Below are 14,897 nucleotides of genomic sequence, written 5' to 3'. Positions count from 1 at the left end.
CTTTCCACTGAGCCACACTTGCTAGCCATGTGACTTTGGGCCAGTCACTTCACTTCTCTGGGCCTCGGTTACCTCATCTGGGCAGGGATTTTGTCTACCAACTCTTTTGGATTGTTCTCTCCCAAGTGCTTAGTAAAGTGCTCTGCAAATGGTAAGTGCTCAGTACATACCATTGCTTGATTAATTGATGGGTACATACCCCTGCCCCTCTCAGGATCATACCTGGAGAGTTTCCAGTACCCTACCAGTCTCGGCCAACGGAGGGAGAATCCAGCAGAGGCATACCCATTCCATTCATAGCTGGGACAGTGGCTAGTGAGAGGACGGCAATCAGCTCCAAGTCAAAAGGCACCTGTTCTGGGCAGCAGTGGCAGGGGAGAGAGTCCAGGGTGGAGACTCGGGTTTACTGGGTGGAAGAAGGCAATGATAAACCACTTCTCCATTTGTACCAAGAAAACTCTATGGATCCACTACCAGAACGCTTGCAGATAGAGGTGGGGCATGCTGGAAGAGATGGGTCCATGGAGTAGCTACGGGTCGGAGACGACTTGACGGCATAAGACAAGACATGCCAGACCCCTGCACATATTAATACTATGGAACGCTATAGGTGATAAATAAATCCTATGGAGTGATTTACTCCAAAGGGAAGTTGTGTTGATTCCTTCATCGATGCTACCAATCCATCGTGTTTATTAAGCATTTATCATATGCAGCGCACTGTACTAACTGCTTGAGAGAGTACAATTTGATATAGTTGGTAGACATGTTCCCTGCCCTCAGGGAACTTACAGTTTAGAGGGAAAGCCAATGTTTCTAAATTGAAGTGTCCCTCTTCCTTTGCAGGTAGTCAACGTCAACTCCCAGAAATGACCGACGTCTCCACTGTGACTGAGTTCCTCCTCCTGGGGTTCTCTGACATCTGGGAGCTGCAGCTGCTCCATGCCACACTGTTCCTCCTTGTCTACCTAATGGCCCCTCTGGGGAATCTCCTCATTGTTGCTGTCACCACCCTCGACCAGCGTCTCCACAACCCCATGTACTTCTTTCTCAAAAACCTGTCCTTCGTAGACCTCTGCTACATTTCTGCAACGGTACCCAAATCCATTGTCAGCTCCCTGACCAGTGACAGCTCCATCTCCTTTCTGGGTGGTGTCTCACAGCTCTTCCTACTGATCTTCTTTGGTGCTTCAGAGCTATTTGTCCTCACTGCAATGTCTCATGAGTGCTATGCCGCCATCTGCTCCCCCTTGTGTTATGAGTTCATCATGAACAAAACAGCCTGTGTGCGCTTAGTAGCAGCATCATGGCTCAATGGGGATCTGTTTGGAGTCTGGCTTTCAATCAATCAGTCAATCAATCGTATTTATTGAGCGCTTACTGTGTGCAGAGCACTGTACTAAGTGCTTGGGAAGTACAGGTTGGCCTTCTCCCTGACCTTTTGTGGGTCCAATGCTATCCAGCAGTTCTTCTGTGACGTCCCCACTATGCTGAAGATCTCCTGCTCTGAGGACCACATTGCCATAGATGTGAGTGTGGCTATTGTGATAGCCTTAGATGGCGTCTGTTTTGTTTTTCATCATCTTCTCCTATGTCCGCATCTTCTCAGCCATGCTGAGGATGCCGTCCTCTGAAGGCCGAACCAAAGCCTTCTCCACCTGCCTGCTCCATCTCACTGTCATCATCATTTTTCTCTTTACCGCAGCATTTGCCCATCTCAAACCACCTTCAGACTCTCCCTTGGCTCTGGATCTGCTGGTTTCCATGTCCTACACCGTGATGCCCCCCACTATGAGCCCCCTTATCTACAGCCTGAGGAACAGGGAGCTGAAGGCTTCCCTGGGCAGGATCCTAACGGGGACATTCCCCCAGCATCCATTCTGGGACAAAATGTCTGTGTCCAGGTACCAATAATCCCCTACCACCCCTTTAAAAGGGGAATTGCCGTCAGACAAGTGCAAATATATCACTGACCCAGAGACCCAAAGAACAAGTCTGGATATTCAGGATTTGTCGAGGTCTGGGAGCTTGGCTGATAAGACTAGGTCATGACTGGCAATGCATTCCCTAGGAGGCCTCATGGCTCAATGGCATGTGAATTGGTGTCACGTGACCTGAGTTCTAATCCCAGCTCGGCCACTGGACTTCTGTGTGACCTGGCCTTAGTGTCTTACCGTCCCTGGGCTCTTACTTCCTCTTACATTCTGAGCCCTTGTGGGACAGAAAACATGTCTGTTTGGATTGTAATTTCATCTTTGGGCTGGAAGATCATTGTCGGCACGGATTGTATCTACCAACTCCATCGTATCGTACTCTTCAAAGCGCTTAGTACAATGTAATGCACACAGTAAATACTCAACAAATACCATTGATCGATTGAATTATTTATCATCACGTGGCACAGACTTTGACACAGAAATTGATAACACCGAATAATAAAAATTATTATAACAATGGTGTCTGAAAAGCGATAGAGGCTTTCACGGATGGAACTCCATTTATTCAATTGTATTTATTGAGCACTTACTGTGCAAAGAGCACAGTACTAAGTGCTAGGGGAGTACAAGTCGGCAACATACAGAGACGGTCCCTACCCAACAATGGGCTTACAGTCTAGATGGGGGAGACAGACAACAAAACAAAACATGTAGATAGGTGTCAAAACTGTCAGAATAAATAGAATTATAGTTATATGCACATCATTAGCAAAATAGAGTAGCAAATATGTAAAAGTAAAATAAATAGGGTAATAAATCTGTACAAATATATACAAGTGCTCTGGGGAGGGGAAGGAGGTAGGGCGGGGGGGATGGGGAGGAGGAGAGGAAAAAGGGTGCACAGTCTGGGAAGGCCTCCTGGAGGAGGTGAGCTCTCAGTAGGGCTTTGAATGGAGGAAGAGAGCTAGTTTGGTGGATATGTGGAGGGAGGGCATTCCAAGCCGGGAGGAAGGACGTGGGCCAGGGGTTGACGGCGGGAAAGGCGAGAGTGAGACACAATGAGGCGGTTAGCGGCAGAGGAGCGGAGGGTGCTGGCTAGGCTGTAGAAGGAGAGAAGGGAGGTGAGGTAGGAGGGGACGAGGTGATGGAGAGCCTTGAAGCCGGGAGTGAGGGGTTTTTGCATGATGTGTATTTTGAAAGGCAACCTCTGGAGATTTTTGAGGAGGGGAGTGACATGCCCAGAGTATTTCTGTACAGAGAAAATCCGAGCAGCAGAGTGAAGTATAGACTGAACCAGGGAGAGACAGGAGGATGGGAAATCAGAGAGGAGGCTAGTGCAGTAATCCAGTCAGGATAGGATGAGAGATTGAACCACCAAGGTAGCGGTTTGGAACTCTAGTTTCCAGATTCCAGGTTAGTAAGTCATCACAACAGGAGGAACCATTTGGTTCTTATTCTTTCTCAAGCCAGGAATTTCTCCTTCCCATCAACCCATTCTCAAAACCTCAGTCCCCTGCCCCATCGCACTCAGCCTGCGGGAGGATCAGGGGATGGATTCAGAGGATACTCTTGCTCTCTCGAGCTTTGAAATCAGAAGGTGTCAGAAAATGAAATCGATCGATTGACTGACTGAATGAGAAGCTGACTGTCTGAGGTGGTATATGAGATGAAGCTGAAACCACCCACTGTTGATGTAGATTGTCAGTAATATTAGAAACCATTGGGATGTTGGGATGCAGATGCTGTTGTTTCCATGGGAACCCTGGGGTGCAGCACCATTGCTGCAGCTTTAGGGACTGGGCATTTATCTCCACAGGACCTCAGGGACCTCACAGGCAGAGAACTTTGGCATCGGCCAGGACACGAGGTCCCACCTGAGTTGATCCTCCAGGGGTTCCCCACAGAGCAGGGGCTTCTTTATCTTTGGGGATGGGGGACTCTCTGAAAAACATCTCCCTGCCCAGAAGAGATCAGAGAGGGGCTGAGGGTGCCATGCTGTCCCTTTCTTCATAGTCAGCTGCACCCAAGAACTGGAGTGGAGAGAGGACCATCCCCAGGTAGCAGAGGTCAGAGCCCTACAGCCTTATGCTGCCCCAGTGAGTGTGACCGGGGGTGTTGGAGTGGGAAGGAGATACCATGATGAGTTTGCAACAGATGGAGCCATTCAGGGGAAATGCTTACACATGGAGCCAGTGTCGGACTTTGGGGCAGGGCTACAACCTCAGAGGGGCAGGGGGGCTATCAGGGGGGTAAGTATTTGACAGTGCAGTGGCCCCAACCATCACTCATCTCCCCTTCCTCATCCACCTCCATCCAGCTAACATGTCCGGCTGGGACCCTGCTGCACAGCATCAGCATTATGCTGTGGTCACTTTGGCCTGGAGTGTGTCCTGAACGTCAGAAAATGTTTCTGGTGAGAAATGACAGGGAGGAAATGAGAGAGAGTCTGATTAGTTCTAGACCACCAGCACTATCATCAACTCCTCCTTCAGTACCTACCCTCCTGGACTTACCAGTCTGCTGGGCTAGACTGATCCAAAAGAATTTACAGCTAGGGGGAAATAAGAATGGGAAGGTGGATGCACGGCTCAATAAGTACTTAGTAATATGAATCTACAGGAGGGGAAGTGCAATGAGCAGTTGTGAATGTGTACATGCAGAGGTGGTATCTGGCCTGATTTGGCATGGGAGAAGGAACATCAATCTGAGCAAATTTGAAGGGAGAAGGAGATTCGGGAAGAAAGAAGGATCTAAGCCATGTGTTGGAGAAGGGAATGTCGTTTTTCATTCATTCATTCAATCGTATTTATTCAGCGCTTACTGTTTGCAGAGCAGTGTACTAAGTGCTTGGGAAGTACAAATCGGCAGCATGTAGAGAAGGACCCTACCCAATAACGGGCTCACAGTCTAGAAGGGGGAGACAGACAACAAAACAAAGCAAGTAGACAGCTGACAATACCATCAGAATAAATTGAATTATAGCTATATACACATCATTAATAAAATAGAGTAATAAATATGTACAAACATACACAAGTATTGTGGGGAGGAGAAGGGGATAGGGCAGGGGGAGGATGTGGGGATGGGGAGAGGAGGAGGAGGAGAGGAAAAGGGAGAAGATCTATTTCCAAGGGCTGCAGGGTAGTTGGTAAAGAGGGAAAGGGAAACACGGAGAAGAACACTAGTCAAAAGCCTTGAAGACAGTGGCAAGGAGCTGATTGGAGTCAACCAGACTTCAGTCTGTTTCATTTTCCTCTGAGAACCACAATCAGATTTGTTGTGTCGGCAGCTGTGCATGTATCCAAGGTGGGGCAGGGGAGGGAGTGAACAAACCTTGGCTAGCAGGGGTCCGGAGGGGAGGAGGAGAAGGGAATCTTGTCCCATCACAGTCCAGGGAAAAAGTGTGTCTGGGCCCACGGAGAGGAAAACAGTAGTGGTAGTAGTAAGGGGACCTGGGTTCTAATCCTGCCTCTGCCATTCATTCTTTCATTCATTCATTCAATCGTATTGACTGAGCCCTTACTGTGTGCAGAGTACTGTACTAAGCACTTGGAAAGTACAATTTGGCAACAGATCGGGACAATCCCTACCCAACAACTGGTTTGGGGAACTAGCTTCTAATCCTGGCTCTGCCCCTTGTCTGCTGTGTGACGTTGGTCTAGTCACTTTGCTTCTCTTTGCCTCAGATGCCGCATCTGTAAAATGGGAATTAAGAGTGAGTCTCACATGGTAGAAAGCCTTGAAGATAATTGTGAGGTGTTTTTGTTTCATGTGAAAAGATACATGGTGCCATTGAAGGGTTTGGAGGAGAGATGTTTGAGTGCTTCTTTGTCTTTTCTTATGCTAGCATGTCATCTCTGACCCATAGCGAATGAATGGACACATCTCTCCAGGAACGCCCCATTCTCCAACTGCAAATGTTCTGGTAGTTTATCTGTAGAGCTTTCTTGGTGAAAATACAGAAGTGGTTTACCATTGCCTTCTTCCCTGCAGTAAACTTGAGTCTCCTCCTTGACTCTCTCCCATGACACTGCTGCCCAGCACAGGAGAGTTTTGACTTGCAGCAGATTGCCTTCCATCTGCCAGCCACTGCCCAAGCTGGAAATGGAACGGGTATGCTTCTGCTTAACCGTCCTTCTGGTCGCCGAGACTGGTAGAGTACTGGAAACTCTCCTGGTAGGATTCTGAGTTGGGGGAGTGATGTTTTAGCAAATAGTTAAATAAATAAAGGAGTGGCTAAATAGGTGTGGGTTTGTGTGACCGTGTGTATATATGTGTAAGTAACCACAGTCAGTTGAAGTGAATGTGTATGTGTGTGTGTTTGTGTGTGTGTGTCTGAGTCGCTGGCTGGGGCCCTGTAGCACAGCGTCAGCATTATGCTGTGGTCACTGCGGCCAGAAGTGGGTCCTGGACGTCAGAAAATGTTTCTGGTGGGAAATGACCGGGAGGGAATGAGAGAGTGTGATTGGTTCTAGACCACCAGCACTATCATCAACTCCTCTATGCAGAAATGTCTGGTGAACACAATGGAGGTAAGAGATTCAATCCCTTCCCTCCTGAACTTGCCAGTCTGCTGGGCTAGACTGAGCCAAAATAATTTACAGCTAAGGGAAAATGAGCATGAAAATGTTAATGCACAGCTTAAGAAGTTCTTACATAGTGATGTGACTCTATAGGCGGGTTAGAGCTATGAGCAGTTGTGAATGTGTAAATGCAGAGGTGGCATCTGGCGGATTCGGCATGGAGAGAAGAAACATCAATCTGGGCAAATTTGGAGGGAGAGGGAGATTCGGGCAGAAGGGTGGATCTCAGCCATGTGTTGGAGAAGGGAATGTCCTTGGAGAGGCAGAGGGAGAAGATCTATCTCCAAGGGCTGGAGAGGAGTTGGTGAAAAGGGAAGGGAAACACTGAGGAGAACACCGGTAAAAAGCCTTGAAGCTAATTGCAAGGAGTTGATTGGAGTCAACCAAACCTCAATCGGATTCATTTTCCTCATTTGTACAATAGCTTGTGCAGTGGCTAGCGAGTGGAAGGCAATCTGCTTCAAGTCACAATGCACCTGTTCTGGGCAGCAGTGGTAGGGGAGAGAGTCGAGGGTGGAGACTCAGGTTTAGTGGGTGGAAGAACGCAGTGGTAAACCACTCCTCTGTTTTTACCGAGAAAACTCTATAGATACAGTACCAGAATGCTTGCAGATGGAGGTGGGGCATTCTGGGAGAGATCCGTCCATGGAGTCACTATGGTTCGGAGGCGAATTGACAGCATAAGTCAAGACGTGCCAGACCACTACACATATTGAACACTACAGGTGACAAATACATACAATAGGTAGATTGAATGATAATGATGATGTAAAATGGGGATTAAGATTGTGAGCCCCCCACCCCACCCCCATGGGACAACCTGATCACCTTGTATCCTCCCCAGCGATTAAAACAGTGCTTTGCACATAGTATGTGCTTAATAAATGTTGTTATTATTATTATTATTATTATTATTATGGTATTTGTTAAGCGCTCACTATGTGTGAAGCACTGTTCTAAAGGCTGGCAAACTCCAAAAGGAATTAGTGTTGATTACTTCATTGATGCTATCAATCCATCATATATATTAAGCATTTATAGTATGCAGAGTCTACCCACTATACTGTTACCTCCTGATGAGCAGGAAAATATCTGCCAACTCCATTGGATTGAACTCTCCCAAGCACTTAGTACAGTGCTCGGCACACAGTGAATATTCAGTAAATACCATTGACCTATCGATTGATGTGTTCATACCCCTACATGTATCAATACTATTGAACTCTATAGGTGACCAATGAATACAACTGCTTTATTTATTAAAATTGGAATCAATCCTATTTATTGATCACTTACAGTGTGTAGAGCGCTGTACCAAGTGCTTGAGAGAGTACAATATGATATAATTTGTAGAAGTGTTACCTGCCAAAAGGAACGTAAAGTCTGGAGGGAATGCCAATGTTTCTAAATTGAAGTTCCCCTCTTCCTTTCCAGGGAACTGGCATCATCTCCCAGAAATGACCAACATCTCCATGGTGGCTGAATTCCTCCTCCTGGGGTTCTCTGACATCCGGGAGCTGCAGCTGGTCTATGCCACGCTGTTCCTCCTTGTCTACCTAGCGGCCCTTGTGGGGAATCTCCTAATTATTGCTGTCACCACCCTCGACCAGCGTCTCCATGCTCCCATGTACTTCTTTCTCAAGACCTTGTCCTTCATAGACCTCTGCTACATTTCTACCACGGTCCCCAAATCCATTGTCAACTCCTGGACCAGTGACAGCTCCATCTCATTTCTGGGTTGTGTCTCGCAGCTCTTCCTAGTGATCTTCTTTGGTTCTTCAGAATTTTTTGTCCTCACTGCAAAGTGTTATGACCGCTATGCTGCCATCTGCTCCCCGCTGTGCTATGAGCTCATCATGAATGAAACAGCCTGTGTGTGCATACTAGCAGCGTCATGGCTCACTGGGGGTCTGCTTGGAGTCTTGCTTTCAGCTTCTACCTTCTCCCTCACCTTTTGTGGATCCAATGCTGTCGAGCAGTTCTTCTGTGACGTCCCCCCTCTGCTGAAGATCTCCTGCTCTGAGGTCCACATTGCCATTGATGTGAGTGTGGCTACTGGGTTCTTCTCGTCTGCTGTCTGCCTCATTTACATCACCCTCTCCTACATCCGCATCTTCTCAGCCGTGCTGAGGATGCCATCCTCCGAGGGCCGAACCAAAGCCTTCTCCACCTGCCTGCCCCATCTCACTGTCATCATCATGTTTCTCTTTACCGCAGCATTTGCCTATCTCAAACCACCTTCAGACTCGCCCTCGACTCTGGATCTGCTGGTTTCCATGTACTACACTGTGGTGCCCCCCACTGTGAACCCCGTTATCTACAGCCTGAGGAACAGGGAGCTGAAGGCTGCCCTGGGCAGGATCCTAAAGGGGACATTCCCCCAGCATCCATTCTGGGACAAAATGTCTGTGTCCAGGTACCAATAATCCCCTACCACCCCTTAAAAGAGGAATTGCCCTGTGACATAACGATATATATATACCACTGACCCAGAGGCCCAGACAACAAGTCGGGATATTCAGGGTTTGTCCAGGTCAGGGAGGTTGGGTGATAAGACAAGGTCTTATCTTGAGAGGAGACAGGGGCATTCACTGATGGAACTCTAGTTTCCAGAACCCAGGTGAGTAAATCATCACAACAGGAGGAGCCATTTCCATATAATTATTCCTCAAGCCAGGAATTTCTCCTTCCCATCACCCCATTCTCAAAACCTCAGTCCCCTGCCCCACCCCACTGAGACTGCGGGCGGATCAGAGAATGGATTCAGAGGAATCTCTTGCTCTCTCAAGCTTTGAAATCAGAAGATGTCAGAGAATGAAAACTATCAATTGACTGACTGAATGAGAAGCTGATTGTCTAAGGTAGTATATGAGATGAAGCTGAATCCACCCACAGTTGATGTAGATTGTCAGTAACATTAGAAACCGTTGGGATGTTGGGATGCAGATGCTGTTGTTTCCATGGGAACCCTGGGGTGCAGCACCATTGCTGCAGCTTTAGGGACTGGGCCTTTATCTCTACAGGACCTCAGGGACCTCACAGGCAGAGGATTTTGGCATCGGCCAGGACACGAGGTCCCACCTGAGTTGATCCTCCAGGGGTTCCCCACAGAGCAGTAGCTGCTTTATCTTTGGGGATGGGAGACTCTCTGAAGAACATCTCCCTGCCCACAAGAGATAAGAGAGGGGCTGAGGGGGCTATGCTGTCCCTTCCTTCATAGCCAGCTGCACCCAAGAACTGGAGTGGAGAGAGGACCATCCCAACCCGGTGGAGGTCAGAGCCCTAAAGCCTTACGCTACCCCAGTGATTGTGACAGGGGGGTGTTGGAGGGGGAGGGAGAGACCATGATGGGAATGCAAGAGATGGAGCCATTCAGGGTAAATGTTCACACATGGGGCCAGTGCCAGACTTTGGATCATGGCTACGTCCTCAGCAGGGCAGGTGGGGCTTTCAGGAGAGTAAGTATTTGAGAGTGCAGTGGCCCCAACCATCCCTCGTCTCCCCTTCCTCATCCACTTCTATCCAGCTAACATGTCCGGCTGGGGTCCCGCTGCACAGTGTAAGCATTATGCTGTGGTCACTTCAGCCAAGAGTGTGTCCTGGACATCATAAAATGTTTCTGGTGAGAAGTGACAGGGAGGGAATGAGAGGGTGTGATTGGTTCTAGAACACGAGCACTATCATCAACTCCTCCATGCAGGAATGTTGGGTGAACACAGTGGAGGTAAGAGATTCAATCCCGTCCCTCCTGGACTTACGAGTCTGCTGGGCTAAACTGATCCAAAAGAATTTACAGCTAGGGGGAAATAAGAATGGAAAGGTGGATGCACAGCTTAATAAGTGCTTAGTAATGTGAATCTATAGGTAGGGAAGTGCAATGAGCAGTTGTGAATGTGTACATGCAGAGGTGGTATCTGGCCTGATTCGGCATGGGGAGAAGAAACATCAATCTTGGCAAATTTGAGGGGAGAGGGAGATTTGGGAGGAAAGAAGGCTCTAAGCCATGTATTGGAGAAGGGAATGTCCTTTTTCATTCATTCATTCATTCATTCAATCGTATTCATTGAGCACTTACTTTGTGCAGAGCAGTGTACTAAGCGCTTGGGAAGTACAAATCGGCAACATATGGAGAAGGTCCCTACCCAAATACGGGCTCACAGTCTAGAAGGGAGAGACAGACAAAAAAACAAAACAAGTAGACAGGTGAAAATACCATCAGAATAAATAGAATTATAGCTATATACACATCATTAATCAAATAAATAGAGTAATAAATACATACATACACAAGTGCTGTGGGGAGGGGAAAGGATAGGGCAGGAGGAGGATGGGGGGATGGGGAGAGGAGGAGGAGGAGAGGAAAAGGGAGATCTACTTCCAAGGGCTGGAGGATAGTTGGTAAAGAGAGAAAGGGAAACACGGAGGAGAACACCGGTCAAAAGCCTTGAAGCTAGTGGCAAAGAGTTGATTGGATTCAACCAGACTTCAGTCTGTTTCATTTTCCTCTGAGAACCACAGTCTGATTTGTTGTGTCGGCGGCTGTGTGTGTATCCAAGGTGGGGCAGGGGAGGCAGTGAGCAAACCTTGGCCGCCGGAGGGCTGGAGGGGAGGAGGAGAAGGGAATCTTCTCCCATCACCTTCCAGGGAAAAAGTGTGCCTGGGCCCAGGGAGAGGCAAAGAGTAGTGATAGTAGTAAGGGGACGTCGGTTCTAATCCGGTCTCTGCCATTCATTCATTCATTCAATCATTCAATTGTATTGATTGAGCGCTTACTGTGTGCAGAGCACTGTACTAAGTGCTTGGACAGTACAATTTGGCAACAGATAGGGACAATCCCTACCCAACAACCGGCTCGGGGACCTAGCTTCTAATCCTGGCTCCGCCCCTTGTCTGCTGTGTGATGTCAGACAAGTCACTTTGCTTCTCTGTGTCTCAGATACTGCATCTGTAAAATGGGAATTAAGAGTGAGTCTCACATGGCAGAAACCCTTGAAGATAATTGTGAGGTGTTTCTGTTTCACGTGAAAAGATACATGGTGACAGTGAAGGGTTTGGAGGAGAGATGTTTGAGCACTTCTTTGTCTTTTCTTGTGCTATCGGGTCATCTCTGACCCATAGCGAATGAATGGACACATCTCTCCAGGAATGCCCCATTCTCCAACTGCAAATGTTATGGTAGTTTATCAATAGAGTTTTCTTGGTAAAAATACTGAAGTGGTTTACCATTGCCTTCCTCCCTCCAGTAAACTTGAGTCTCCTCCTCGACTCTCTCCTATGACACTGCTGCCCAGCACAGGTGAATTTTGACTTGTAGCAGATTGCCTTCCACTCGCTAGCCACTGCCCAAGCTGGGAATGGAACGAGTATGCCTCTGCTTAACCGTCCATCTGGTAGCCGAGACTGGTTGAGTACTGTGAACGGTCCAGGTATGATTCTGAGTTGGGGGAATGATGTTTTAGCAAATAGTTAAATAAATAAATGAGTGGCTAAATAGGTGTGGGTTTGTGAGACTGTGTATATATGTGTAAATAACCACAGTCAGTTGAAGCGAATGTCTGTGTGTGTGTGTGTGTGTGTGTGTGTGTGTGTGTGTGTGTGTGTGTGTGTGTGTCTGAGCGGCTGGCTGAGGCCCCGCAGCACAGCGTCAGCATTATGCTGTGGTCACTTCGGCCAGAAGAGTGTCCTAGACGTCAAAAAATGTTTCTGGTGGGAAATGACAGGAAGGGAATGAGAGAGTGTGATTGGTTCTAGACCACGAGCACTATCATCAGCTCGTCCATACAGAAATGTCAGGTGAACACAGTGGAGGTAAGAAATTCAATCCCTTCCCTCCTGGACTTACCAGTGTGCTGGGCTAGACTGATCCAAAATAATTTACAGCTAGGGGGAAATAAACATGAAAATGTGAATGCACAGCTTAATTACCTCTTCCGTAGCAATGCAAATCTATATGTAGGAAAGAGCTATGTGCAGTTGTGAATGTTTAAGTGCAGAGGTGGTATCTGGGCTGATTTGGCATGAGGAAAAGAAACATCAATCTGGGCAAATTTGGTGGGAGAGGGAGATACAGGCAGAAGGAAGGATTTAAGCCATGTGTTGGAGGAGGGAATGTCCTCGGAGAGGCATAGGGAGAAGATCTGTTTCCAAGGGCTGGATGGGTAGCTGGTGAAGAGGGAAGGGACACACAGAGGAGAACACCAGTAAAAAGCCTTATTAATAATAATAATAATGATAGCACTTGTTAAGTGCTTACTATGGGCAAAGCACTGTTCTAAGCACTGGGGAGGATACAAGGTGATCAGGCTGTCCCACGTGGGGCTCACAGTCTTAATCTCCATTTTACAGATGAGGTTCTAGACTGTTAGCCCACTGGTGGGTAGGAGCCATCTCTATATGTTGCCAACTTGTACTTCCCAAGCGCCTAGTACAGTGCTCTGCACACAGTAAGTGCTCAATAAATGATAAGCGCTCAATAAATACAATTGAATGAATGAATGAATGAGGTAACTGAGGCATAGAGACGTTAAGTGACTTGCCAAAAGTCACAAAGGTGAAAATTGGCAGAGCTGGGATTTGAACCCATGACCGCTGACTCCCAAGACCGAGCTCTTTCCACTGAGCAACGCTGCAGCTTGCAGCTAATGGCAAGGAGTTGATAGGAGTCAACCAAACCTCAATCGGATTCATTTTCCTCCGAGAACCACAAACGGATTTGTTGTGTCGGTGGCTGTATGTATGCCCAGGGTGGGGCAGGGGAGGCCGTGAACAAACCTTGGCTGGCAGAGGGCTGGAGGGGAGGAGGAGAAGGGAATCTTCTCCCATCATCATCCAGGGAAAATGGGTGTCTGAGCCCAGGGAGGGGCAAAGAGTAGTGGTAGTAGTAAGGGGACCTGGGTTCTAATCCTGACTCTGCTCCTAATTCAATCATTCATTCAATCGTATTTATTGAGCGCTTACCATGTGCAGAGAACTGTACTAAGCACTTGGAAAGTACAATTTGGCAACAGATAGAGACAATCCCTACCCAACCACGAGCTCGAGGACCAGAGTTCTAATCCTGGCTCTGCCCCTTGACTGCTGGGTGATGCCGGGCAAGGCACTTTGCTTCTCTGTGCCTCAAATACCGCATCTGTAAAATGGGAATTAAGACTGAGCCCTAAGTGCTCAGTAAATGCCATTGTTTGATTAATTGATGTGTACATACCCCTGCCCCCTCTCAGGATCACACCTGGAAAGTTTCCAGTACTCTACCAGTCTCAGCCAAGGGAGGGAGAGTCAAGCAGAGGGATACCCATTCCATTCCTAGCTTGGGCAGTGGCTAGCGGGTGGAAGACCACCTGCTGCATGTCAAAAGGCAGCTGTTCTGGGCAGCAGTGGCAGGGGAGAGAGTCGAGGGTGGAGACTCAGGTTTACTCGGTGGAAGAAGGCAATGGTAAACCACTTCTCTATTTTTACCAAGAAAATTCTAGGAATACAGCACCAGAACTCTTGCAGAAGGTGGTGGGGCATTCTGGGAGAGATGCGTCCATGGAGTCGCTATGGGTCGGAGGCCAATTGACAGCATAAGTCAAGACATACCAGACCACTGCATGTATTAATACTATTGAACACTACAGGTGACAAACAAATACAACAGGTTGATTTAATTATAATGATGATGGTATTTGTTTAATGCTCACTATGTGTGAAGCAGTGTTCTAAGCCCTGGCAAACTCCAAAAGGAATTAGTGTTGATTACTTCATCGATGCTATCAATCCATCATATTTATTAAGCATTTATGGTATGCAGAGTCAACCCACTAGACTGTTACCTCCTGGTGGACAGGAAAATATCTGCCAACTCCATTGGATTGAACTTTCCCAAGCACTTAGTACAGTGCTCTGCACACAGTGAGTATTCAGTAAATACCATCGAGCTATTGATTGATGAGTTCATACCCCTACATGTATCAATAATAATAATAATAATAATAATAATAATAGTAATAATGGCATTTAAGTGCTTACTATGTGCAAAGCGCTGTTCTAAGTGCTGGAGGGATACAAGGTGATCAGGTTGTCCCACATGGGGCTCACAGTCTTAATCTCCATTTTACAGATGAGGTAACTGAGGCTCAGAGAAGTTAAGTGACCTGCCCAAGATCACACAGCAGACATGTGGCAGAGTCGGGACTCGAACTCATGACCTCTGACTCCAAAGCCCGTGCTCTTTCCACTGAGCCATGCTGCTTCCCATTGAACTCTACTATTCTAATACTATTGAACTCTATAGGTGATCAATGAATACAATTGCTGTATATATTAAAATGGGAATCAATCATATTTATTGATCACTTACAGTGTGTAGAGCACTGTACTAAGTGCTTGAGAGACATAA

The 14,897-nt window shown here is 47.4% G+C and overlaps 1 non-coding gene across 1 annotated transcript; it reads left to right on the top strand.

The window, feature by feature from the left end:
- Window positions 1–13,730: 13,730 nt before the first annotated feature.
- LOC119923739 lies at window positions 13,731–13,868 on the top strand. The gene has a single exon (XR_005448949.1). It is a non-coding gene; the product is annotated as a small nucleolar RNA SNORA7 (small nucleolar RNA).
- The last annotated feature ends 1,029 nt before the right edge of the window (window positions 13,869–14,897 follow it).

This window comes from Tachyglossus aculeatus, unplaced genomic scaffold (assembly GCF_015852505.1).
Source record: "Tachyglossus aculeatus isolate mTacAcu1 unplaced genomic scaffold, mTacAcu1.pri scaffold_237_arrow_ctg1, whole genome shotgun sequence".
NCBI lineage: Eukaryota > Metazoa > Chordata > Mammalia > Monotremata > Tachyglossidae > Tachyglossus > Tachyglossus aculeatus.
The sequence above is the reverse complement of the archived record's forward strand: the minus strand, read 5'-3'. Positions and strand labels throughout refer to the sequence as shown.